The 25,985-nt window shown below is 41.9% G+C and overlaps 1 non-coding gene across 1 annotated transcript; it reads left to right on the top strand.

The window, feature by feature from the left end:
* The first annotated feature begins 23,195 nt into the window (after positions 1-23,195).
* Positions 23,196-23,298, top strand: LOC142127217 (U6 spliceosomal RNA). Its single transcript, XR_012685345.1, has one exon. It is a non-coding gene; the product is annotated as a U6 spliceosomal RNA (small nuclear RNA).
* The last annotated feature ends 2,687 nt before the right edge of the window (positions 23,299-25,985 follow it).

Raw genomic sequence — 25,985 nt, 5'->3', positions numbered from 1 at the left:
TCCCAACTCGGCAACTCCGTTCTGCACAAGATCTGCGTCTCTCATCCACCCTCATTACATCCTCCCATTCCCGGTTACAGGAGTTTTTCAGGCTGCACCCACTTTATGGAATTCTCTCCCTCGCACATTAAGACTCTCCTCTGGTCTACAAACTTTCAAGCATTCTCTGAAAACCCACCTCTTCAGACAAGCTTATAATATTCCTCAACCACCCTGTAATGTCTATGACTATTTACCCATTGGAACACCTCTGACAATCTCAGGGTAGGATTACTGCCATCTGCTTGCAATAGTAAAAGACGATCTTCCAGGCTATAGGTTTCAGACCATGAGCAGTTCCATGCTGGATTTATGAGGTTCAGAGTCTTTGACCGTCTATTATATTTTATTAATAAATTTGTCATATGCTAGAATTCCCTGTCTAGGTGGACACTCTCCTTTCTAGCTTTTGACATAGTTGTTTACCTGTATGTGCTACACTCATAGGGCATTTGGATTGGAATTTAATTGCTCTGAGGTCCTGATTCCGAGTGAGACACACTTCCATTTGCGTAGAGTAGCTTTGCGTTTTTTCTGCCTTGCGCAAAAAGTGATCGTACCACAACTGTGGGTATACAGACTTTTTGGCACTTACAACTCATTACACCTGAAGAGACATGACGGGGGAGCGATGGGCTGTTCTAATGTACAGTAAGGGCATGTTCGAGAAATTGCACAAAGACTCAGACTTAGACATAGTCCCAGAGATGGCTGAAAATGCAGTTTTATTTGAGGGTGGTCATGGGGCAGGTGTAAGCAGAGGATGATGAAAATGGAGAACACCCGAAACAGCCAACTGCTTTAAATTAGAGGTTTGCGAATTCTTCGCAGACGCTTATTGAAACTTTAGTAGACGCTCGGCCATAGATTAGAATTTGTCGAGCGCATTTTAGCAAAGATAAAGATTTTTCATGTCTTGAGGTTGTTCCTGCTGTATTATCATCAGTTAATTATATAGCGCCACTAATTCACGGCGCTGTACAGAGAACGCACTCACATCAGTCTCTGCCCCATTGGAGCTTACAGTCTAAATTCCCTAACACAGACCGAGAGAGGCTAAGGCAGTGGTTCCCAAATTGTGAACCACAGTGATCTCACTGGGCCGGTGGTAAGCAGGGTGCTGGACTACTTGGTAATTATTTTGTCTTAAGGGTGCCTTGAAAAAAATATGGAGACCCTAAGGGTGCTTCGAACTGAGGAAGTTTGGGATCCACTGGGCAAAGGTCAATTTGATAACAGCCAATTAACCTACTAGTATGTTCTTGGAGTGTGGGAGAAAACCGAAGCACCTAGAGAAAACCCACGCAAACACGGGGAGAACATACAAACTACACGCAGATAAGGCCATGGTCGGGAATCGAACTCATGACCTCAGTTCTGTGAGGCTGAAGTGCTAACTACTAAGCCACTGTGCTGCCCTTATGGAGATTAAAGGGCCACCCCTACAACCCCTGAAGTATATCACATTGCCTATCACTACACTAAAGTTTATCCATTATTTGCAATGGGTATCATTTACAATATGCAAAATAGCCAGATTGCGCTTTCTAATTTCACTTCTCTCTACTGTAAACAAAATTCAACTGCACAAGACTGACACATTTAATAAAGACGGCCCCAACACCCCTCTCGTGATTATTTTAAGCCATAAATAAGGCCAAACCAAGCTGTAATTTAGGAGATAAACAGAAACATTTAAATCAATGAAAGGAGTGGTTCTAAAATGGTAGGAGTTTGGACTTGTAGCGCTGGCATTTAAAACCGCGGTTTGAGGCATCACTGCGCCTGTGCCGCCCTTCTGTGGCGGAGCGCCCTGGTAAGTGCAGTGCCCTTACTGTACTAGCCGTTTTCCGCTGCCTCCGGCACTAGAGTTTAGTGAATTGAAGATAGGCTTCTTCCACTGTACACTTTAACTTGCTATACACGTATATAATCCACACTTGCCAACTCTCCCGGAATGTCCGGGAGACTTACGAAATTCGGGTTGGTCTCACGGACTCCCGGGAGAGTTGGCGATTCTCCCGCATCTGGCTCATCTGCCCACTTCAATAAAATTACAGCTGAAATGTACTGGTGGAGGGGGCGGGGCTTCGCAATTCCCGTCATTTTGGCCCCGCCCCCAGTGATGTAATGCTTGTTTGGAGTCTTTTTACAGTGTAAAAAGACCCCAAACAAGCATTACATCACTGGGGGAAAAACAGGCATCACGTCACCGGGGGCGGGGCCAAAATGATGCGAGACACAAAGCCCCGCCCCCTCTGCCCATACACCCCTCCTGCCATCCAGGATCTTTCGTTTGGCAATTATGATATAATCTTATATTTAATTTTGCATTTTATCAAAGAAAATGAATACTGTTCCATACCTCTTAACATTAGGACAAACTAGGCATCACCCAAACCAAGTCTGATCCCCCAAACCACTATCTAATCTCTCTATGGCACACCCATTTCAGAAGAGACCCCACCCCCTTTTCAAGAGGCCACACCCCTTTTGCCCGCTAGAAACCGGGACTGCTCCATGAAAATGAGTAGAAATGCAGATACTGCATTGTTGTGGATTGAGGCGTATGACATTGATATGACTTTTACTTTTATTAATGAAGCATAGGTAGCAAGCATAATTATATGCATAGAGAGGTGGGTTTGCTGCAGGGAGAGCCATAAATGTCTCCAAACCTATAAGAAATATTTTATCATTTCTGACCAGTCCTGAATAGCAGCAGGAATAAGATGTTGAGGATAAATGAAGATAAATGTATGGGGACTGATTTCATTAGAGGATACATGTTTCTGCAAAGTACCCTAATGGATGTGATAAGTAATTACTCACAGAGAAGACAGCGCGCAGCGGTTATATTAAATGTGGGGCCATCTATTTAATAAGTCATATGTTTACCGCAACCACTAAGGACATGGCTGAGACAGTGAAATCAAGTTGGAAACGTCAACAAGTAAATTCTTAAGCATCCAAAGAAAATAAATAGTCACTTTGTTTGTGTATTGTGTCTCCCTCAATTAATAGGAGAGAAACTCCTGACTGGAATATATTATCTATCTTTTACAGCCAATGTGTTTTTCTTTTCACAATAAACTATAACTACAAATATATGGTTATTATATTTATATATATATATTTATATATATATATATACATACAGTGCTTTTTTTGTAAGAAAAAAGGTGCCGGAACTCACATCACGTAGTCAATCACTGTACACACACACACACCCACACACATCAATTGTATAACGAGACATAACTGTAACCGTCCGCAGTGAGCACTCAGCGTGCGACCACACGACCAATCACAAGCTGAGCAGTGCCACAAGCCAAGCAGTGCCATCACAACCAGCACGGACAAGTACGCATGCATCGGACTCGACACACAAACAGCCCGCATGACCGTTTTAATGATTTTGCCGCCGACCTGCTACGCTCAACAGGGCGATTCAAGTCCACGTGGACCAAACATCAAATATTCATAAGTTACTTTTAAAACTTGGATAGTCCGTCTAAAAAAGGTGCCGAAACTCAGTATGGCTTTGCCTGTAAAAGCTGTGTGCAGGTAAGCCTTAAGCCCAGATAAAAAAAGCATAGCATGTGATGTTAGGACTGACCAGAATGGGAAGACTTTGGTGTGAGTTGGTCAGCTTAACATATATTGCAATATGTGGAACTAACATTCCCTGTTTTTAATATAGAAAAGTATTTAGTACAGCATTAATTATGTGTTTGGAGAGTGCAGAGTATCCCTGTTTGTTGTCTATACAATGTGAGCAACCCCCTGTTGCACCCCAGTCTGCACATGGAGAGTGCAGAGGATCTATGTCTGTTTTTGTTTATATATATTGTGGCAATGGGAGTGGTTTGCCACAGGCCTCTAATAGTTGAATTAGCTATGGTGCTAACTGTCTGCAGGTAAAAGGCTGCAGACCAAGTTATATACAGGTGTAGCACTGGGTTAAGTTCAATAATGTACAGGTCAGAGACATGTGGTAAAGTAAATGTAAAAAAGGAATTTACTTGCATGCTTTAACGTGTTTGTATCCACAGAGCTGATATGGGTGGCTGTGCTGATTAGACGTTACAGAACACCTGAGGAGCCATCATTTAAAGACAAGGAGGGAGTGTCGCCTGTCAGTCATCCAAGACGGTGGGAGGAGACATGTGTATTTAATCCTGAGTTGTGCTATTGTTAGGGTGACTGACGCTGAACTAGTTGGCCAGTCAGTAGGGAGCTGTACTGTGTCTAGTTAGTGTTTAGGGTCACCAGAAGGTGCAAGTAAAGGTATTGCCTGCTGGTGTCCCTAAACACTAACTATACAGTATCAGTCGGTCAATCATGTGACTACAGGATTGCATATACACTCATGCATGAGGGCATATAGAGATAATTCATCCTGATCTTCCCTGTTGTAGGTGAGGCAAGTAACAATCTCGGAAGCATGCACCATGCTGATCCTATCCATGAGCATGCAGCGTGGTGTAGGTCGCCATCACCATACCACCATCCTTTTTGAACTATGCATGGTGCATGCTTCCGAGATTGTTACTTGCCTCACCTACAACAGGGAAGATCAGGATGCCACCTGGAGAGTAGCAACCATCTGACACATTTTCCCAGGGCACATATTTAGGTGATCTTGAGTAGAGGGTACAGCCTTGACATCTTAACATCTTCTTGGTCCTCTGCTGTGGGTCCATATAGCACCTATTTGGAAGGAGTTACCCCACTCCTATGACATACCACCCAGTGATTACGACATCGTAAAGGGTGTGTGGTCAACCGCAAGGGAATCCCGTGTATTCCCTATTGAGCCAGGCGTATTGCACATCATTTAGAGTAGAGAAGGAATAGTACTTATTGGGTAATCTGGAAACTGCATTTGTGAGAGGTTAATTAATAAGACTAGTTATTAAATGGTCATTAGCACATTTGCCTCACGATAAGGTCCTCAGTAACTTTAGCCCATCTTTTGACACTTTTTACACTATCATACTAGGGTGAGCTCCATACTACACATCGGAAGAGGGTGAGCTCCATACTACACATCGGAAGAGGATGAGCTCCATACCACACATTGGAGGAGGGTGAGCTCCATACCATACATCGGAGGAGGGTGAGCTCCATACTACACATCGGAAGAGGGTGAGCTCCATACTACACATCGGAAGAGGATGAGCTCCATACCACACATTGGAGGAGGGTGAGCTCCATACCATACATCGGAGGAGGGTGAGCTCCATACTACACATTGGAGGAGGGTGAGCTCCATACCACACATTTGGAGGAGGGTGAGCTCCATACCACACGTCGGAGGAGGGTGAGCTCCATACCACACGTCGGAGGAGGGTGAGCTCCATACCACACATTTGGAGGAGGGTGAGCTTCATACCACACGTCGGAGAAGGGTGAGCTCCATACCACACGTCGGAGGAGGGTGAGCTCCATACCACACATCGGAGGAGGGTAAGCTCCATACCACTAGTCGGAGGAGGGTGAGCTCCATACTACACATCGGAAGAGGATGAGCTCCATACTACACTGCGGAGGGTGAGCTCCATACCACACGTCGGAGGGTGAGCTCCGTACTACACATCGGAGGAGGGTGAGCTCCATAAAACACATCGAAGGAGGGTGAGCTCCATACCACACATCGGAGGAGGGTGAGCTCCATACCACACATCGGAGGAGGGTGAGCTCCATACCACACATCGGAGGAGGGTGAGCGCCATACCACACATCGAAGGAGGGTGAGCTCCATACCACACATTGGAGGAGGGTGAGCTCCATACCACACATCGGAGGAGGGTGAGCTCCATACCACACATTGGAGGAGGGTGAGCTCCATACCACACATCGGAGGAGGGTGAGAACCATACCACACATCGGAGGAGGGTGAGAACCATACCACACATCAGAGGAGGGTGAGCACCATACCACACATCGGAGGGTGAGCGCCATGGCACACATCGGAGGAGGGTGAGCTCCATACCACACGATGGAGGAGGGTGAGCTCCATACCACACATCGGAGGAGGGTGAGCTCCATACCACACATCGGAGGAGGGTGAGCTCCATACCACACATCGGAGGAGGGTGAGTGCCATACCACACATCGGAGGGTGAGCGCTATACCACACATCGGAGGAGGGTGAGCTCCATACCAGCCCAGCGTTGCCCTAGCTGTAGACATCAGTCTCCATCTGGTGGATCTGGTGCTTCACCTAGAGACATTACTGTTTCTCCCCTACAGTCATCATTGCCGACATCATATATAACATAGGATCAGAGAGGGATAGGAACCAACAGTAGGAGTAAGAGGGAGACAATTACACTTGCCCTGGATGGAACAATGTGTGAAGCTGTGTACCCACCTACCTACCGGCATTCACTAGATGTTACATATGTGGCCAAATGTTACCAATATGTGAACAGGATGCATGCCTTGTACTGGCATCTGTGCAGGTACCACCCTGATGAACACCACCAGTTCGTGGTCACCCAAAGGTCCCCACAAGCACCTGAGATGCTCTTTATATGTGCTTCTTGTTATTGAAACTCACAATTCTTCATATTGAGATACACCTCAGATGCCACTATTTAAATTCTTTGTCCTGTTCTCCTTCGGGTCCCTCCTGCCGCGGTCTATCGATACGAATATGACACTGGTAAGATTGCAATTTGTCACATGATACAGCAGGTTTCTATTCACAATTTATTTATTATGCTGTGCTAGATGTTATACAATCCATTACTTCCTTTAAATTCATCTATCACCATGTCCTGACTGTGCCAGCTTCCGTTACACCTCTGTTACGCCCTCTGGCATGATATCCAACCCCTTTCTCAATGTAAACCTCCAATTAGTTTGCCAATTGTCATGTTCTGGTAATTTTTATATTTTTAGTTTATTTAAACTATGCATCATAGACAAATAGATGCTGCTGCAGTACATCCCCACTCCAATAACGATGTCTGATCAGTTTAGCTGAATATGAATACTGATACAGTAAATGTGATAGGTAAAACTAAGGATTCACTTACCAATGAAACCCTGCAGCAATTTTTAAAAATGACAGTTAACCTGTATAACCAACTTTAGAATCCTAGGGGTCAATGTATCAAGCTGAGAGTTTTCCGGCGGGTTTAAATATTCGAGATGTTGCTTATAACAACCAATCAGATTCTAGCTGTCATTTTGTAGAATGTACTAAGTAAATGATATCTAGAATCTGATTGGTTTTTTAAACCAGCCGGAAAACTCTCAGCTTGATACATTTACCCCCTAGAGTGTTTATTAGAAACATAAGTAAAACATTGGGCAATATATGCCGTCCAGCAGCCTGGAATGCATCCATGACATTGATGTTGAAGGTTTATTGTTGCTCGTGATGCCGCACAAACTAAGAAAATGAAAGATATATTCCATGTGGTTGGAAGTGGGGATGTGGGGGAGGGGGCTGGTCACTATTCAGACAGATCAATAGCAGCTTTATTACACCCAACTGCAGGAATACCAAACGCAACACGATAGAAACAGGAATGTGGAGGGTAAAAAGATTATATACAGTACAAACACTATTTACATCAACAGACTGACTTATCATCGTCAGTGATGATACAATGACCAATGTTAAAGGCTTTTTATTCATCATTGTCATCGTCACTAATGGCAGTGGCATGCAAACAGTAATAATGCCAATAATATTATTACAACAAGCAGAACTCTGATGGGTGAGGGGACAGAGGCACTGTATGCTGGGAGACAGGATGCCAGTCTTGGGGATAAATTAGTAAATTGCAAACTGGTCCATTATCATCATCACCACCAAACATAAGCCATCTCTATATGCCCCCTTCTGTTCTGCCTCCTCCTCAGCTTTATCATTCTAAACGGAAACAAGATTGGAACGAAAATACTTAACGGTACGACCAGCCAAATAAGGCGACAATCGTCCATTTGGGCAGACTTTCGACCATCGTGTCACTACACACACTGACCCGACTTTTGAACAAGCGGTTTTATGTCGGCTGGTTGAGCCGATTATTGGACGAAAACCGTGTAGTGTGCACCCATCTTTACTAACATCAGAATCATGAACGTGCATTAGCTCTTGAGAATTTGTTAATTGTACAATTTGTTTTTTTTACTAGACTCACTAGTAACATCAATAAATAAATGTTTAGCTTTTTGACAAAATGCTGTGTTTGTTGGAATTTATGTGGTCATTAACAGGCACATTACATGATGGCAATACAGCTTTCTGTTGTTTAGATGCTGCTAGGTGCGGAGGAGGGCTGCACTTCCAGCATTTAACGCCACGGACCTGCAGGTCAGCTTGTTCCAAGCAGTTTGTGTGGCTCATTTTAGCAGGGCTGTGTTCCTCCTTTGTAACTTCATCAAGGCTAGATGGATTTCTGCTATGACTGTTCAATGTACCATTACTGCAGTTGCATCCCAGCTTTGAGTGTGACTGCATATATCTTAGTTGATGACTTCTCTTAACAGCCTTTTGTTGGGTCTGCAAGGATATATCATGATAGGTTGCATTGAACAATGAGTTCAGAATTTTCTGTTTTGTAATCATTAATTGTGAGATATATGACAATGTCACAGAAAAAAGAAAAATCAATTTCCGTGATCATGGGATGTGATAGCCATTAGCCAGTGGGCCAAAATAGCCAGTATAGTAATTCCTCTGGTACACCAAATCAAGATAAAATTGTATGACTATGATAATTGCAGTACACGGTTTCAAGTTTAAAATAAATTGTATGAATTTCAGCTGCTAAACATGCAGATGTGCTGAACTGGTAGCACTACAAATTGCAGTACACTGTATGCCCACAGTTTGAGTAAGGATGACCAGATCAGCAAGCATGACAGACCATTATTTATAAATTTGTGAAAGAGAATTAATAAATGAAATAGGACAGAATAATTCTCACAGCGATGAATAGATGTGTTAACCAGTACTACCCAATGGACCACAAAAATAATTACCATTACAATAATAAGATATAATAATAATGGGGGTACCCCAAATAAATTATATGAATTTAAGCTGATATATGCTTTTATAGCTGAGCTGCAGCTGTACCTAGGCTATCCTACACTGGAAGTATTAAATTGCTACATGCTGTGCGCATGCAGTCTAGAACAGTGATGAATTTATTTTTGGAATGTCTATCTGTCTGATATTTTACACCATAAGGTGGCTAGTTTGGCAATATTAGGTTTATGAGAATTATGGAAAGAACAGTCCAGCCTTAGACTTCACGATAAAACTGTATTATACTCCATATGCCTTGATGTCCCTGTCTTGGGGTAAATACAGCCTATAGGAAGGGATGTCCTTGTGTTGTCCAGACACTACGCTGGAAGTGATAAGCAAGACAAAATGTTCCAACAGATTCGACCATTTGCATTTGTGGCAGAGCAGCAGATATGTGCATTCCGTATCTTGTGTGGTCATCTTAAGTCACAACTGTAACTTCTTAATAGACAGTTGTCTCAACACTGCCACCTGCAGGTAATAGAAAGCAGGCAACCCAAAATAGAAAAATCAGAATAACATAATAAAAACAATATAATTTTTATAATGAAATACATTGTTATTCAAGTTTATTTATATTAAAATACATAAAGCATATAACATACTAACTAATTGAAAGTTTTCATTTTATATTTGTAAAATCTCTAGGTATGACGTTTTGTTAGCAATGGCAGCACAGTGGCTAAGTGGCTAGCACTTCTGCCTCACAGCACTGGGGTCATGAGTTCAATTCCCGACCATGGCCTTATCTGCGTGGAGTTTGTATGTTCTCCCTGTGTTTGCGTGGGTTTCCACCGGGTGCTCCGGTTTCCTCCCACACTCCAAAAACATACTAGTACGTTAATTGGCTGCTATCAAAATTGACCCTAGTCTGTCTGTCTGTGTGTGTGTGTTAGGGAATTTAGACTGTAAGCTCCAATGGGGCAGGGACTGATGTGAGTTCTCTGTACAGCGCTGCGGAATCAGTGGCGCTATATAAATAAATGATGATAATGAATGTTGGAAAAAACCCACAAAAGACCCCATCAATAATACAATACATATATGTTATACATGTTTATAATATGTAAATGTGATGATGCCAGGGCATTAGGTAGAGATCCAGAGAGAAGTTCTGATATCTAGGGGTCAGGATTACACGGTTAAAGAGAGAACGTGGATCCACAATAGTATCTTTATTACAAAAGATGAACATCTTTTGCAAACAATAGCCGCAAAAATCTGTATATACTCTAAAACAAAACTCACCACACTCCAAATCATCACACAACATAAACCTCCCTGTGAAGTTAACAGAAGAACGATATAAAAACGGAACAGTCTTTTGTTTTTTGGCAGGGCAGAAAGGATTACTATAGTTCCGTAGTCCAGTAGCGGGTTGAATATCTCTCCGTCAATTTCCAAAATTCCAAACACATGGTAAGTGGGAATATCTCAGTGTTTAAGTTTCACACTCCAGCCAGGCGGTAACTGAATGGGGTGGTCCTGAGGTAGTTCCCCAAGTAATGGAACCTTCAGATCTTTCAGATCCCTCAGAAGAATAAACTCCTGACCAAGCTATCTTTACAATACCATAGCGGTAAACACAAAACTCTTGTCCAAATTGTAGTGAATATCTCCGGGGTACTCCTCAAACTCTTGACATTCCCGAACACTCGGCTAATGCTATCTATCAGTGTGATAGGGATGTGAGCCCAAGTCTCCCTGCTCCAACAGGCTAACCAGGTGACCGGATCTGTGAACAACTCCAGATGGAGCAGAGTTCCTGGGCAGTAAGATAGTGTCACGGTTCCAACGAGGGACAACTGGATCCTGGTAGTTCACTGGAATTGACGTGACTTCAACTAGGGGTGCGGAGTCTAACAAGCGAAAGGTGTTCAGCAGTGATTCCCGCAAGGGAATATGGACTTTGCGGCTTCCACTTGCAGGTCGCGGCCCCCTAGGAAGTTCCCAGCGAACAACGAAAGAGAGAGAGAGCGTGGACAGATGTTAGGTAGTATGCGTTGCTACTGGCAACTGGCGAGAAGATGAGCCAAGGGATGTTGCTAAAAGCGGATCTACCGGATAGCCTGCCGCATTGCCACTGGAGGTGGTAGCGATGATGATGCAATATATGCACCAGGAGTAAATGGCGGAATATACTGTGGCGTAGGAGCCCGGAGGTGCAGGAACTCGGAAAGGCTGAGTAGGAATCCCCAGGAACTGGAGACGACACAGGAGCTGTATTCAATATGGGTGTCAGAGACTGACTGAAAGAACCAGCACAGATTTCAGGTCAGAAGGTATTTTATAGTGTAGTTCCAATTAGGCAGCCAATAGAGGGCAGTAGAAACACAGAAAAGGGTTTGTGCCATTGAAGGTGCTGCTAATGCCCTGTGTGTTGAAGGAAGGGGGATGGATGCCAGGAGGTGTCCCATAACCATTTTGTGACATAACAAAAGAAAGGGTACAAATAGCAAACATAAGAGTCCATAAATATATACTGCAGTTTGAATGCTTCAGAGTGACCGATGGGAAGATGTGGTCTGTCAGAACCATCTTGTCACAGTAAATAATGTAGAAAATAAGTATAAAATAATAATACAAAAGACTATTTTTGTGCATGTATAATTTCAAAGGAACTATGTAGAAAGATGACTTTCTTAAAAGGTGATAGGTTCTTTTAAATATTACTATTTCACAAAATCCCTGTAAAAATAGAGGCACTTACAGCCACTCTGGTGCCCTAAGTGAATTTTCTGCATGACTTATGTCCATGTCAAGATAATGTGTATCAAGTCAAAGTCAATGTGGAACTACAAGTCCCAGCATGTCCTACCAACCGAACCAAAGGAAAACTTAGTATATCAGGGCAGGCTTGGGCAACCTGTTGCTCACCAGCTGAAATGGACCTACATGTACCATCATAATCTGACAGCCAAGGGTTCACATTTTATAAGCTACAAGGTTCTATTACATAGATGACAACATCTGTATTATTAGTTATAACCTCTCATAACACTGAGAAAGTCTCCTATAGTGCCCAAGTACAAAGTGATTTATTCAACAATGAAGTGTTTCCTGATCTTCCCTATTCACAAGAAAACTCCCATTATTTCCTCTCTGTCGATATAGCCACTCATTCCGACTATTATGTGGGGATTATAGGGTTTATTTTTATTGTACAAAGGTGTGTATTGATAACTGGAGAGATTTCTGTTTTTGGGATTTGATCATCACAGAGAACACACAGATTTTCTCCAGAGGCAGTAAGACACATTTACATCAGAGGAATTAAATACTTTTCTGGTTAAATAAGTAAAACAAATACGATTTCTACATCTAATGCATGCTTGCCTACCCTTACGAAATTCCTGAGAGACTCACGAATTTCAGAGAGTCCCCTTGTGGGAGAAGGGAGGACTCTAGTGAAGTGGGTGGAGCTACATGATGTGATTTGCAGCGAATCACATCATCACAGCAATTGGGCAGCAGTGAGCCATGCCCCTCCCCCAGACTTCACACTTGAATCTCCCATCTGGGATCTCCCGTGGGGAGAAAAGTTGGCAGGTATGATCTGATACCACGATAAGCAATTGCAGGCTGTACCAGTGGTCTACATTTCCTTGTTCATAGCAAATGCCCACAAAATAACAAACCAAATATGTGTCTGATAACAAACACTTATCCAGTTGCTTAATTAGAAATGTCTGGGCCACTGCAAAATGGCCATTGATGCACCATCTTAAATGTGCTCCCAGTAGGTGATGCATCACTACTTGGTCACCTGACCTTGGTCCGAGGTCACCTCATCAGAGAAAAACATATATTTTGCAGAGCTGCTCATACTTAAAAGCAGTAAAATTGAATTATTTCTACTTATTTCTCGAACAACTGCGGTTGTTAAAGGAAATAATTTCCTACAGGATCTGTTACTGTCTGCTCACCCTTAATTATCTCTAGTATTTCTACGTATCTCTAGTTGTAAACAAAGTTATCTATGTTTCATCTGCTTTCTATATTTATAATGCAGGCCCATTGTATTAAATCAGATTATATGTCATTTTCCTCTGCTTGCAGAAATGTATGGTATTTGTCAGTGTCTTACTGAGAAACAGTGCTAACACCAAATGTAATATTTATTTTATATAAGAAAAAAAGTAATTACTGTAAATATATATATAAATATATATATATATATATATATATATATATATATATATACACTGTACTGTATATGATTCTTATATAGAAGCGACTAAATAATGTAATGCTATTAGACATGAGAGGAATTTTCAACACTGTTCTGTGGAATATCGGTCTTGGTGCAGAACTTTGCAAGTTTCTCATGGCGAATTGGTTCTAAGTGTTCCGCATAGAATTCCCACTATCATTTTGCTTCCACACAGAATTTAAAGCACACCACAGATAGTTCTGCCGTCTCAATTCCATTATAGGCTATAAGTTTGGTGAAATACCAAATGCACAATTTAGAAACACAGCGCCAAAGCGAACCACAAAGATTGTATCACCGAAACTTTGCACCTCTGTGAAATTACCTTTCCACGGCTAATAATAACGTGCACGTTAAAATGGGAAACTCATTTCCATAATCAGCCACTAGATGTCAGTCTTGTTCTTTTTGCTATTACCACTGTATAAATCTGGTAACTTGCTAATATTTCAATCTCCTCCTTTTGTTCATCTGTTGCGGTAAGACCACATTAAGGGACTGGCAACAAGTTATAAAAGAACAACAGCTGCACTAAATATTGGTGCTAATAACCTACACAATTCATATTAGTGCTTGCTGATTTTTCAGACTGAAACAGAGCAGATTGTGGACTACAATGAATATTGTACAATGGAAACGCTAATCTCAGCCACCATCTGCTGATGCTTTAAAGTCCTCTTTTTTGTACGACCAATGCAGTTCTAATGAACTAGATGAACAATTTGACCAATGAGTGAGTTATTTGTAACATTGCGAGGGCAACTTTTACCATATCACTTCGGCATTACAGACTATAGAACGAATAGATAAGGGGCCTGATTCATTAAGATAAGTAAGGCAAAAAAATGAGTTTTCTTCTGGACAAACCATGTTACAATACAAGGGATGCAAATGAGTTTATTATTTTGTACGTAAGTTAAATACTGTCTGTTTTTTCATATAGCACACAAATACTTGACAGCTTTATTTCTACACTGAAATTTATAGTTGATCTAGGACAGTGATGGGCAAACTACGGCCCGCGGGCCAGATCCGGCCCACTTAGAGGTTCTATCCAGCCAGCCAATATTTTAAAAATTTCATTAAAATATGCATAAAATTATTAGGGCCGACCCTGTGTGTCAGAAGCTTCTTTTTTATGCCTTCCCAGCTATTTCCTCCATTACACTTCATCCTCCTTCCTAAAAGGACACTTCGTATGTCAATCACTCAAACACCTGCCCGCCCCCTAATGGCTGAAAGTCATGTGAGAAGAGACCATATACTAAGGCGGATTTCGATTGGCTGTTGTGTTGTCAGTTAGTGGCTCACCAGAAAGACGGATCTGCAACAACCTGCTGAAATAAGTGCTGTGTCTGTACGATCGCTGCACTTATAGAGGTAACACTGCTATATAACACCCTCCCGTCCCATTCAAAACATTTGTATTATATATTTCGATATTTGAGTTTTTTAATAAATTATATTGGCCCGCCTAAAGTTTTTCTTTTTTATTTGGCCCGCTCCTGAAAAAGTTTGCCCATCACTGATCTAGGACATGCCCTACCAAACTATAAATCTGCCGTCACATTTTAAATTTACCCCCTCTCCAATGCAACATTGTTTTGCAAAGGCTCAAAGTTACTCTTTTTTTTTTTTTTTGCTTTGCTTTCCTTAATGACTCAGGCCCTAGGAGTCTAAGCAGAATGCTGTGCACTGAAAGAGGTAATGCTGCAGCTGCCAGTGTATTCTATAGTAATAGACTCTTCGGTTTCTGCACAGTTTTCTTTGTGCTCTGCAGCTCTATTCACATAATGCACTTTGTGATTGTTGCACATTCCTATTTCAGGTCCTATTAATATCTGGAGATAAAGGGATTCCAGTGACAATTGTAGCAGTAAGTGAATTTAATCACATCATGTGTGGTATGAACATAGTCTCCTCTTAGCCCCTTTAACTTGACCATAATAGAATTCTAATATATTTGGAAAAAACGTGCCCCCTACTGTAAATGATAAAGATATTGGACTTTACCCAGGAGTTCTGTGCCCATATAAAATCATTATATGGGACACGGAACTCCACGGTAACTTCTGGTATCTCTAATAATTTACAGTAGGGTGGTAATGTAGTCCAAATAATAAACACATTTTAACACACAGACAAACTGACATACAGATTCACATTTGCACAGTCTCATAATGACCAGCAGTGGGCAGCACTGTGGCTTAGTGGTTAGCACCTCTGCCTTACAACACTGGGGTCATGAGTTCAATTCACGACCATGGCCTTATCTGTGAGGAGTTTGTATGTTCTCCCCGTGTTTGTGTGGGTTTCCTCCGGGTGCTCCGGTTTCCTCCCACACTCCAAAAACATACTGGTAAGTTAATTGACTGCTATCAAATTGACCCTAGTCTGTCTGTGTGTGTCTGTGTGTTAGGGAATTTAGACTGTAAGCCCCAATGGGGCAGGGACTGATGTGAGTGAGTTCTCTGTACAGCGCTGCGGAATTAGTGGCGCTATATAATAAAATGGTGATGATGATGATAACAGTGACTTACAATGACAATTACGGAAACACAGAATGACAATGACTCGTACACTGACCACATCGCATTACCTTTGTTGGTCCTCTCTCTGGGACCTTTTAAGACTCTGCGGTTGCCATCACCTAGACTCGGGTTAGGACCAGACCAATCATTGAGGCAGAGGATGGGGTCTATACTAACATATAGAAAGTCGCATCAACACAGTTTCCTCTATCTTAGTAAAATGTCCAATGTTGGCCGCTTGTGATTACCTGCTGGTGGAGGGGACTCCTTGTTCTGATCTTTTAGGAGTGGTCACAGCAGAGCCAGATTTAGACCTCATAGGACCCTAGGCAGGATACTGTTTTTGGGCCCCCTCCCTGAAACAATCCATAGCACTATATTTTTGCAGCCTACCATATACCCCTATAGTTACGTAGAAGTGAAAGCATGTGCCGCCGCATGCCTACCATATACCCCTATAGTTAAGTAGATATGAAAGCATGTGCCACCGCGCAGCGGCGGCATGCCGCCAAAGGAGGTGAGGGCGTGGCTTGCATCTTTGGGGGCGTACCTAACATGTGAAAAGAGCAAGGCCACCCTGCTGCAGAAAAAGGCACCCCTAAATAATTACCAAGCAGTCCCGTTTTTTTAAGTAGTTGGGTCAAAACAACTTAATAAATATTGAAGTCAGGGCAGAAATATTTACTTAAGTTGTTTGCAAAAATAATACGCATAAATCCAAGTATGTGCTCTTGTCCCTCTATCATCACACTGTGCCCCTTCATTGTCACTTTTGCCCCTTCACAATATCACATGTGCCCTTTCACCATCACCTCTGTGCCCATCATCATCACCACCTCTGTGCCAATCACCATCACCAATTCTGTGCCCATCACCACCTCTGTGCCCATCACCATCACCACTTCTGTGCCCCTTCACCATCACCACCTCTGTCCCTCCGTTGTTTTACTTACCTTTCTATTGCCTTTCTTCTCCAGCGCGCTGCTCCTCCTCGGTCAGTCCAGATTTAAAAAAAAAAAAAAAAAAAAGAGTCACGTGATCGCTCGTCGGGTCCCGGCAGCCTCTCCTCCTCTCTCTATCACTGAGACACTGAGAGGAGAAGAGGCTGCCGGAACCCGATTCGCGGCACCCGACCCCCCCTCCCCCGATTAACGGCACCCGACCCCCCCCGCATGGTGCCTAGGTTGCCTAGCGGTAAATCCGGCCCTGGGTCACAGGGCCGTTGGAATACGCTAAGCCTGGTGAGCTTGGCAGGAGGATCACTAGGCGAGAGTCCCTTCCCCCTTAGTCTACGAGTCCGAGAATGGGGGGTTAGTGAATGCGCAAACTCCGGCAGGGTGGGGGGAACCTGAGGGGTCAGTACCAGTGTGCAGGTGGGTCTATTTTATTAGGAGTTATCAGGATTTTGTTTCTTAGAAATCAAGAAAGAAGTTTGTTTTATATTTAGTAAAGGGATGAATGAGGGTTTGAGGAATCTTTAATCCAAAGTTTATTTTAAATTTGTGTTTATATGTGTTTTTTTTTCTTTTTTGGTATACTGGGGGGACCAATGGGGTGGCATATCTGTCACTCCATGGGTCTTAATATTGTTAATTACCCCAACTCTCTCAGCCCAGGATGGAAGGGAACAGCTCAGAAAGTATTTTATTGTAGGTAGTGAGCGCGTCTGCTAATGTGATTTTCTGCCAAACAAGTCTCATTCAAAGGGACAGATTCAGTTGTCCGCAATGTTACTAATAACATCGCGGATGCGCTTTCTTACTGGTATTACGGTAAAAAGTAGAACAAATTTATGCTCACACCTTGACGGGGTGCGAACGAAAAACCGCTGTGAAAAAAATCCTTGCGAGGTCAAAAAGCATTCTGAAGAACAGAAACAGTATTCTGGCAATGTTTTTAAGGTGGAATAGGCAGGACTGAGAGAGAGTCTGGACGTGAGGAATAAAGCAGAGGGTGGAGTCAAGGCAGTGGGCTTGGGAGACTGAGGAAATTGTGGTGTTATAAACAGTGAGGGAGATTTGAGGGGAGGTGTTGATTCTGGCAGGAGGGAAGATAATAAGCTCTGTTTTGGATAAGTTGAGATTTAGGTAGTGTTGAGACATCAATGTGGAGATAGCTGAAAGACAGTTGGTTACGCAAGATAGTACAGAAGGGAAGAGGTCAGGGGAAGAGATATAGATTTTGGTGTCATCAGCATAGAGGTGGTACAGGAGGCCAAATTAGTGAATTAGTGCCCCAAAAGAAGAGGTATACAATGAAAAAAGTAAAGGGCCAAGAACAGAGCCTTGTGGGACCTCAGCAGATAGTGGGAGTGGAGGGCAGGATGTGCCAGAGGTAAAAAGATTAAAGGAGCGGATCGATATGTAGAAAGTGAACCAGGAAAGAAATGTGTCACGAAGACCAATTGAGTGAAGGGTGTGTAAGACAAGAGAGTGATTAACAGTGTTAAAAGCAGAAAAGAGGTCTAGGAGAATGAGTATGGAGAAATGAACTTTAGACTTTGCAGTAAGTAGATTTTCCATCACTTTTGTGAGAGTAGTTTCTTGTTTCAGTAGAATGTTGAAGACGGAAGCCTGATTGCAGAGAGTCAAGAATGGAGTGAGAGGAGAGAAAGTGAGACAGGTGTTTGTACACTAATCGCTCAAGTAGTTTGAAGGCAAAAGGGTAGAGTGAAATATAGCGGTAGCTGAAGAGAGAGGCTGGATCGAGAGATGGTTTCTTTAGAATTGGTGAGATGAGCGCATGTTTAATGGAGGATGGAAATGTACCAGTGGGGAGAGACAGGTTGAAGACATGTGTTATAGGTGATCATCGAGTGGAGGAGAGGGAGTGGAGAAGTTGGGAAGGAATAGGTCAAGTGGACAAATTGTAGGTTAAGATGTTGAGATGAGTATTCAGTTACTGGAGAGAATAAATTAAGGGTGGATTGGCAAGTGTAGGTGAAGGTGTGTAGAGATTGTGGAATTTGCAGCACGGTGGCTAAGTGGTTAGCACTTCTGCCTCACAGTGCTGGGGTCATGAGTTCAAGTCCCGACCATGGCCTTATATGTGTGGAGTTTGTATGTTCTCCCCGTGTTTGTGTGGGTTTCCTCCGGGTGCTCCAGTTTCCTCCCACACTCCAAAAACATACTGGTAGGTTAATTGGCTGCTATCAAAATTGACCCTAGTCTCTGTCTGTGTGTATGTAAGGGAATTTAGACTGTAAGCTCCAATGGGGCAGGGACTGATGTGAATGAGGTGTCTGTACAACGCTGCGGAATCAGTGGCGCTATATAAATAAATGGTGATAAAAATGGTGATGATGAAATATCTTGTCGAATTGCATCGATTTATTTCATGGAAGTAGCTGGCAAAGTCATGGGCTGTGGGGGAGGAGGTACAGGTGGGCAGAGAAGTGAGTTGAAGGTGGAAAAGAGGTGACGTGGGTCAAAAGACTGGGTGGATATTAGAGATTTGAAGACTGTTTGCTTAGTAATTGAAAGGACAGTACTGTAAGATGAAAGGATGAGTTACTAGTGGAGGAAATCAGGATAGGAACGAGATTCCCTCCAGTGGTGCTCTGCAGTACGAGAGCACTAAAAATATTATTACCCCAATTGCCACCAGTTAGGGATGTCGCGAGGAGCTCTAGAGCTAACAGCAAGTAGCTGTTTTTTTCCTAAGGGGAGGGGTTTAATTCATTTTTTTGAGGTCCAATTCCTCTAGGAAATACAGCCTAGTGCTGAACAGGCTGCAGCTTTTTCCCACTATAACACTTAGGGGCCTCTTTCTTTTTTATTATTACTAGCATCCATCCTGTGATACGTATGATAAAAAAAAAAAATTAAAAACTTACCGCATGTATTTATGTAAAAAAATCACTGAGTGTTTCTTTGCTGCCTCTGCATTACTGGCCCAGAGCATTAATAGTTAACTTACTGCGTTGCTGCCCATTGTCTTTCCAATTGTATGCAATGATGCTGAAAACCCAGATTTGGGATTTCAGTACCACTAGCGTAAAAACAAAATTAAATTTAAAAATTAACATTTGGTTATTCTTTTGTTCTGCCAGTGCCATCCTGAGATACTTGTTAAATAGTTGTCCTATGCAAATGAATGGGGAAGCCTTTGTTGGCGAAAGCCACCAAAACTTACCAGCGAAATGGTTATGGTCAGCGGTAATTTATGTATAGGACATTTTCTCTGGTTATAGGGCTCTTTACACTTTGAAAATAGGACACTTGTTCTATTCAAAATATGCCCATTTCCACGTGTTATAAGACACATAATAAAAACCATGGTGAATATTGTTACATATTCATGAGCTGAACAGATACGTTTACAATACAGATCTATATTTTAAGTGTAAGACAATCGTTAGGAAAATGTTACTAGCTTATTTATGTACAAATTTAGCAAGGAAGGAGGTTGATGTTTTTATTAGTTCTGGGCAGTACATGATGTTTTTCTGTTATTTTTCTTTGAAATATAACAAGAATAACCATGCTTTTTGATTATCCAGTTGAATTATTAAATCAAATAATCAAGCTATGCCATTTTTCTCTTTAATGTCATAGATTAAAGAAAACCTGTCACTTTCTAGCAAATTATTTTTTACATAGTACTTCATGAACTATGAATGTGTAATACATAGTTGCTCACTTAGTTGAGAAATTAGGAGTATATAGAGGGTATAGAAGAACAGCTTGGTCCAAATTCATTCTCTTGACTTGAGAGTTGTCCCACATATTATTGTATATGCACTCACGGGTATATTCCTTTATTCAATTCATTTGCCTTTCAAGGGAGCTGAGACTAGGCAGAAAAACCCTGGATGTATGCAGCTTTACTCTCTTAACCCGAATTACGGAATTTGCCTAGTGCACACTTTGTACTTCTATAGAGAAAAGATCCATTTTCATTACACAATATATAAAGCACTATGTAAAACTATAATTTACTCAAAAGTGACAGTTTGTTTTTAAGGTCAAGGTAAAAAATAGTTTCCTCATAGACTTAGTAATTATGCTAGAGTATTACATATGTATTAAAGTAATTCTATCGTTTTCAAATAAGCATTGCCCAATCGATTGTATGTGTTTCCATCGCACAAAGTGATTTATTTTAGCAGATGTAAAAAGTTAACAATTCAATACATTATTAAATAATATAGTACAGTACAGCACAGCCAATACCAAAAGATACATACATACTGCGCTCTTATTGCATGCATTCGCTGCGCATCCACGGGACCCAATGGACAGTATATCTGCTTAGAATACTGTGTCAGAGTTGACTGCAGACTGGGTACCCGACTATGATCATATATACACATTCAGTGTTACAGAGAACAATAGAGATGACGTAGATTGTTTCTATAGGTCCAGACAAAGGGTGGCTCCAGGGTAAACAGGTCATAGGCTGATTCAATCTAAGGAATCCAAAGGTGGGGGTCGTCTCTCCAGGGGGTCTGCTCCTTTCATAGCCAGCATCATACAAAGGTTTATTCCCTAATATCAATAACTAAAGTATGCAATGTGCGATCTCTTCGCCGACTGCACCGGACAACTGCTGATGAATAGGGGAACAATATGATATCAGGCATGACACCTTTCCTATAACCTAAACCTTTAATAACACTAAAATGTAGATATAATCATATTATATAAACTAATAATAAACCAAATACTATCTGCTCATAAATTACAGTGTAACGGAACCAATATGAATATGAATTATATAGATAACTAAATGTTGTAATGCGAGTGTGTGCGTGCGTATTTTACCGTGCGATCGCACCACGCTCTGTGTTAGGTGGCGTACGGATCTGTGTTACGTGGCGTACGCATCGCAATCGCACGGCAAAACAGTATTTAACCTATATACTTTCGTTCATCCAATTATACGACTTCGACATATGATTCTAGCTATGCATATCACCAGAAAAGTGTAACTATTACATGCTGCTTAGTAGGGACTGTGATTCTTTAAATGTAAGAAATACATCTTCAGGGGGCTATAGTTAAAGATGTGGAATGCCTAGCAATCATAATAGATTATCTCATTTTTGACATAGCAGAAATATTCAAATGATTCAAACAGGTTTCGTTAAAGTTGTGCAATTGTAGCTATTATAACAGAATACTATTGCATTTGAATTATTCTTAGTGTTATTGGCAAATTCTGTTTCTTTCTCTTGGAAACTTTGACCTACTATCGGTTCCTCAACTCTATTCAAGCTCACACATGTTTCTCTCTCTGGCAAAACTCTCAACTCCTCCCACTTGGAAATCATACACTCCTACATGAATAAAGGGCACTGTAAGGATTAAACACTAGCTCCAGATGACAGCTACAGACACCTAATCTCAATACCTGTAATCAGCACTCTGCTAAGAAGAGTCATTTAGCTAGTCTCCTAGCAGTAGTCCAGTCCTTACCTGGACTACTGCACAGTTTTAATTACTCAGCAATCAGTCCTTCAGTGAATAGGTTAAGTCAATCAAAACATTTATTTCACGTGCTAGAAGCCTGTATAAAGTCCCTCACTTCTATCAAAAGTTTGCAGGAGCAACGATTTGTTTTGGATTTCTCTGCTTTGAAGAAGACTTGTTTTGTTTGACTGTACATCTCGATTCTACCTTCTACAACCATTCTACCTTGGCTTCGTCCATCACTATTCAACCTTCTATAGTTCTTTGACTTCAGCATGTACCTCACTACCAGTCTTCTCAGGACTAAGTGGCTTGGCTGGACATGGTGAGTCTTTGATTGCTAAACCAGCCAAGTGGTTCTTTCCTGGGAGCCGCCAGCACCATGACAGGGACATTACATATATGTGTAATATGTTTATGTTTCTATGTTTATATATGTTTATATATATGTACACAAAAGTGCAAGCTAGCACTCTAATGCAAGTATCTATAGTAGTAGCCCTAGACTATAAATACTATTTGGCATGAGAACTATACATAAAACAGAACAACGACAGTTAATCTCTTCATTTTTGTGCAGCACATGTTTCCTGTAAAACTTTTTAATAATCCCTTTTGTTTGAGGGTAATATACTGTGTAGCTAGAGTTTAATCCCAAAGGTGACACAGATTTTTTTATGAATTTAGGAATGAGATTGGTCCTCTTGTTAAGATTTGCATATGATTTCCCCAGTTTGGTAGGTTCATATGCATGTTGCCACAGTGTTCTGGTCGCTTTTTTGACATCAAGGGGTGACCAGCAGATCAGTCACTGTTGGAGATGTGCATCCTGCCTAATCCTACTGAGGGTCTCTCTGAGTAAGGTCCTCATTTGTCCAGCGTTATATGACTGGTAATAGTACTTACAATATAGCTTTCTGGTTCTGTATCATTCCAGCTTGCTTCAGCAGCACATATACTAAAATTGTAACAATACATAGAAGATTATCATGACCCCTGCACAAGGATGACACACAAATTCATGAAGTGTACCATACCAGTTGGTTCCTGGCTCTGCATTACAGTGACTTCTAGCTCCTGAACCCTGGCTCTGCACTATGGGGACTTCTGTGCTGGGTCTGTTTGTGCTTTTTGGGCTGCGTTACCATCAGCTTTTCTGCATACCTGCCTCAAATGAACACCATTTATACCAGACACGAGTTGCTATTTTGAATTAGTGTCAGAAAGATTTTTACATTACCAGTGTGCCAGGGACACTTCTGCATGTGTCTGTCAACTGACAGAGATTTTATGCTACACTGTGTATGTCCATATTTGTCTGCACATTCCTGTTTCTGTTTTAGCACTGTGTTACAGTTGTGCCTCAGCTATTATCCTGTGTATCATTATTACCAGTTCAGTACTATGACTCTGTCGTTATTCCCTGTCTGCTGCTGACACTCAGTAAACTATTTTTAACTGCAACACAATGTAATGTTTCTTACCAGTGTATTCCTAACACCTCTGATCCATCAAGATCTTTTAGGGTGTATACATGACATACATACATGCAGGACGGATTTACCACTAGGCAACCTAGGGGGCCCGGCAGCAAGGCTGTGGGATATGCCAGCCAATAAAAAAAATATTGTGTCTGAGGGAGAAAAATACAAATAAAAAAAAAATCACATGATTGCAGCGGCCCCCGGTAGCCTCCTCCCCACCTCCCTGCTCCATTGCATTCCACTGTATGTCGTGCGTGAGTAACGCCATGTGACGTCATTACGCCCAACATTATATTCAAAGAAAACTCATTGTGGAACGGAGAGGAGCAGCGCACGCAGCGGGGCAAGAAAGAAGACAAAACAGAACAGAAGATGAGAAAACAGAAATAAGAAAACAGAACAGAAGAAAACAATAGAAAGGTAAGAAAACTAACAAAGGCACAGTGGGACACTATTATAAAGGGGAAACAAGTTGTTTTACACACAATTATAAAGGGGTACAGTGGTGATATGAAGGTGCACCATGGTGATGTGAAGGGGCACAGAGGTGTTGTGAAGGGGCACAGAAGTGATATTGTGAAGGGGCAAAAGTGGCAATGAAGGGGCATAGTGTGATGATGGAGGGACAAAAGTGACGATGAAGGAGCAAATGTGTTACTGTGAAGGGGCACAGTGTGATGATACAGGTTACAAGGGGCACATCCTTGGATTTATGCGTATAATTCTTGCAAACAACTTACCGTATATACCCGTGTATAAGCCGAGTTTTTCAGCACATTTTTGTATGCTGAAAAAAGCCTCCTCGGCTTATACACGGGTGAACTTACCTGGTGTCCGGTCCCTCAGTTGTTCAGTTCCGCTTTAAGGTAAGACACTCCGTTAAAAAAAAAAAATAGAGAGAGATTTTTTCAGCCTTTTCCTTCCTCCGCAGTGGAACGCATGTGCGTTCCACTGACAGGAAGTTCGGCATTTGGAACGCAAACTTGCGTTCCAAATGCCGAACTTCCTGTTGGTGGAACGCACATGTGTTCCACTGCGGAGGAAGGAAAAGGCTGAAAAAATCTCTCTCTATTTTTTTTTTTTAACGGAGTGTCTTACCTTAAAGCGATCTTCATTTTTCAGCAGCAATGATTATGGCAACCTGATAAACACAAAGGTGCCGGAGAACTTGAAAATGGGGAAAGACAGGGAGGAGATGAAGTTACAGGATCTGCAGCCTGAAATCTCTCTAGCACTTTACAACAAAAAAGGTGCATTCTTTCACAGCAGCCTCATTGACCAGAACATAGTTGATTTCTTCATCCCCTTTCTGCCACTGGAGCGCCGGCATGTGAAGATGTGTATCAAGGAAGAGCTAAGACAATATGGGCTCCAGGAGGATGCACATATAATAGAGGCTGTGGCAAATGTGATGCCGTACGTCCCAAAGGAGTGCAATAGTGGCTGCAAACGTGTGAGAGTGACCCTGGAACTCAAGTCCTGACAACTGACAACCCCACCAAACTGCAAGTAATAGATTTTCAAATTTCACAATTTACACACTTAATAATTTATTTGTATTTTATGTGTATACATATTCTTATTTTCCACAACAATGTACATAGGGGGTGAAAGCATACATCAAAATGACAAAATAGCAATAAACTGAAAAACACACATGATATAAAAATGCATATACAGATGTAAATTAAAAACATAATAATGAATAAATCTAAAAAAAAATTACCAGTAGCTGCTGCATTTCCCACCCTAGGCTTATACTCGAGTCAATAAGTTTTACCAGTATTTTGTGGTAAAATTAGGTACCTCGGCTTATATTCGGGTCGACTTATACTCGAGTATATACGGTAATAAGTATTTCTGTCCTGACTAAAATACCTATTAGGTTGTTTTGACCCAACTACTCAAAAAACGGGATTGCTCTGTAATTATTTAGTGTTGCCTTTTTCTGTAGGAGAGTGGCCTAGCTCTTATCACATGTTAGGTACGCCCCCAATTATGCAAGTCATGCCCCCAATGGTATGGCCACCCCTCCTTTTGCGGCACATAGCTTCCCTTCTACTCAACTATAGGGGTATATGGTATGCTACAAAAATATAGTGCTATAGATTGTTTCAGGTAGGGGGGCCCCAAACCAGGATCTTGGCTAGGGCCCCATGAGGTCTACATCTGGCTCTGCATACATGAGGACTATCTCCTTAGCAATCGTATGTGAAGCTGTTTTCCACAAGGGCACATCCTCTG

Source organism: Mixophyes fleayi, unplaced genomic scaffold, assembly GCF_038048845.1.
Source record: "Mixophyes fleayi isolate aMixFle1 unplaced genomic scaffold, aMixFle1.hap1 Scaffold_29, whole genome shotgun sequence".
NCBI classification, from domain to species: Eukaryota; Metazoa; Chordata; class Amphibia; order Anura; family Limnodynastidae; genus Mixophyes; species Mixophyes fleayi.
The sequence above is the reverse complement of the archived record's forward strand: the minus strand, read 5'-3'. Positions and strand labels throughout refer to the sequence as shown.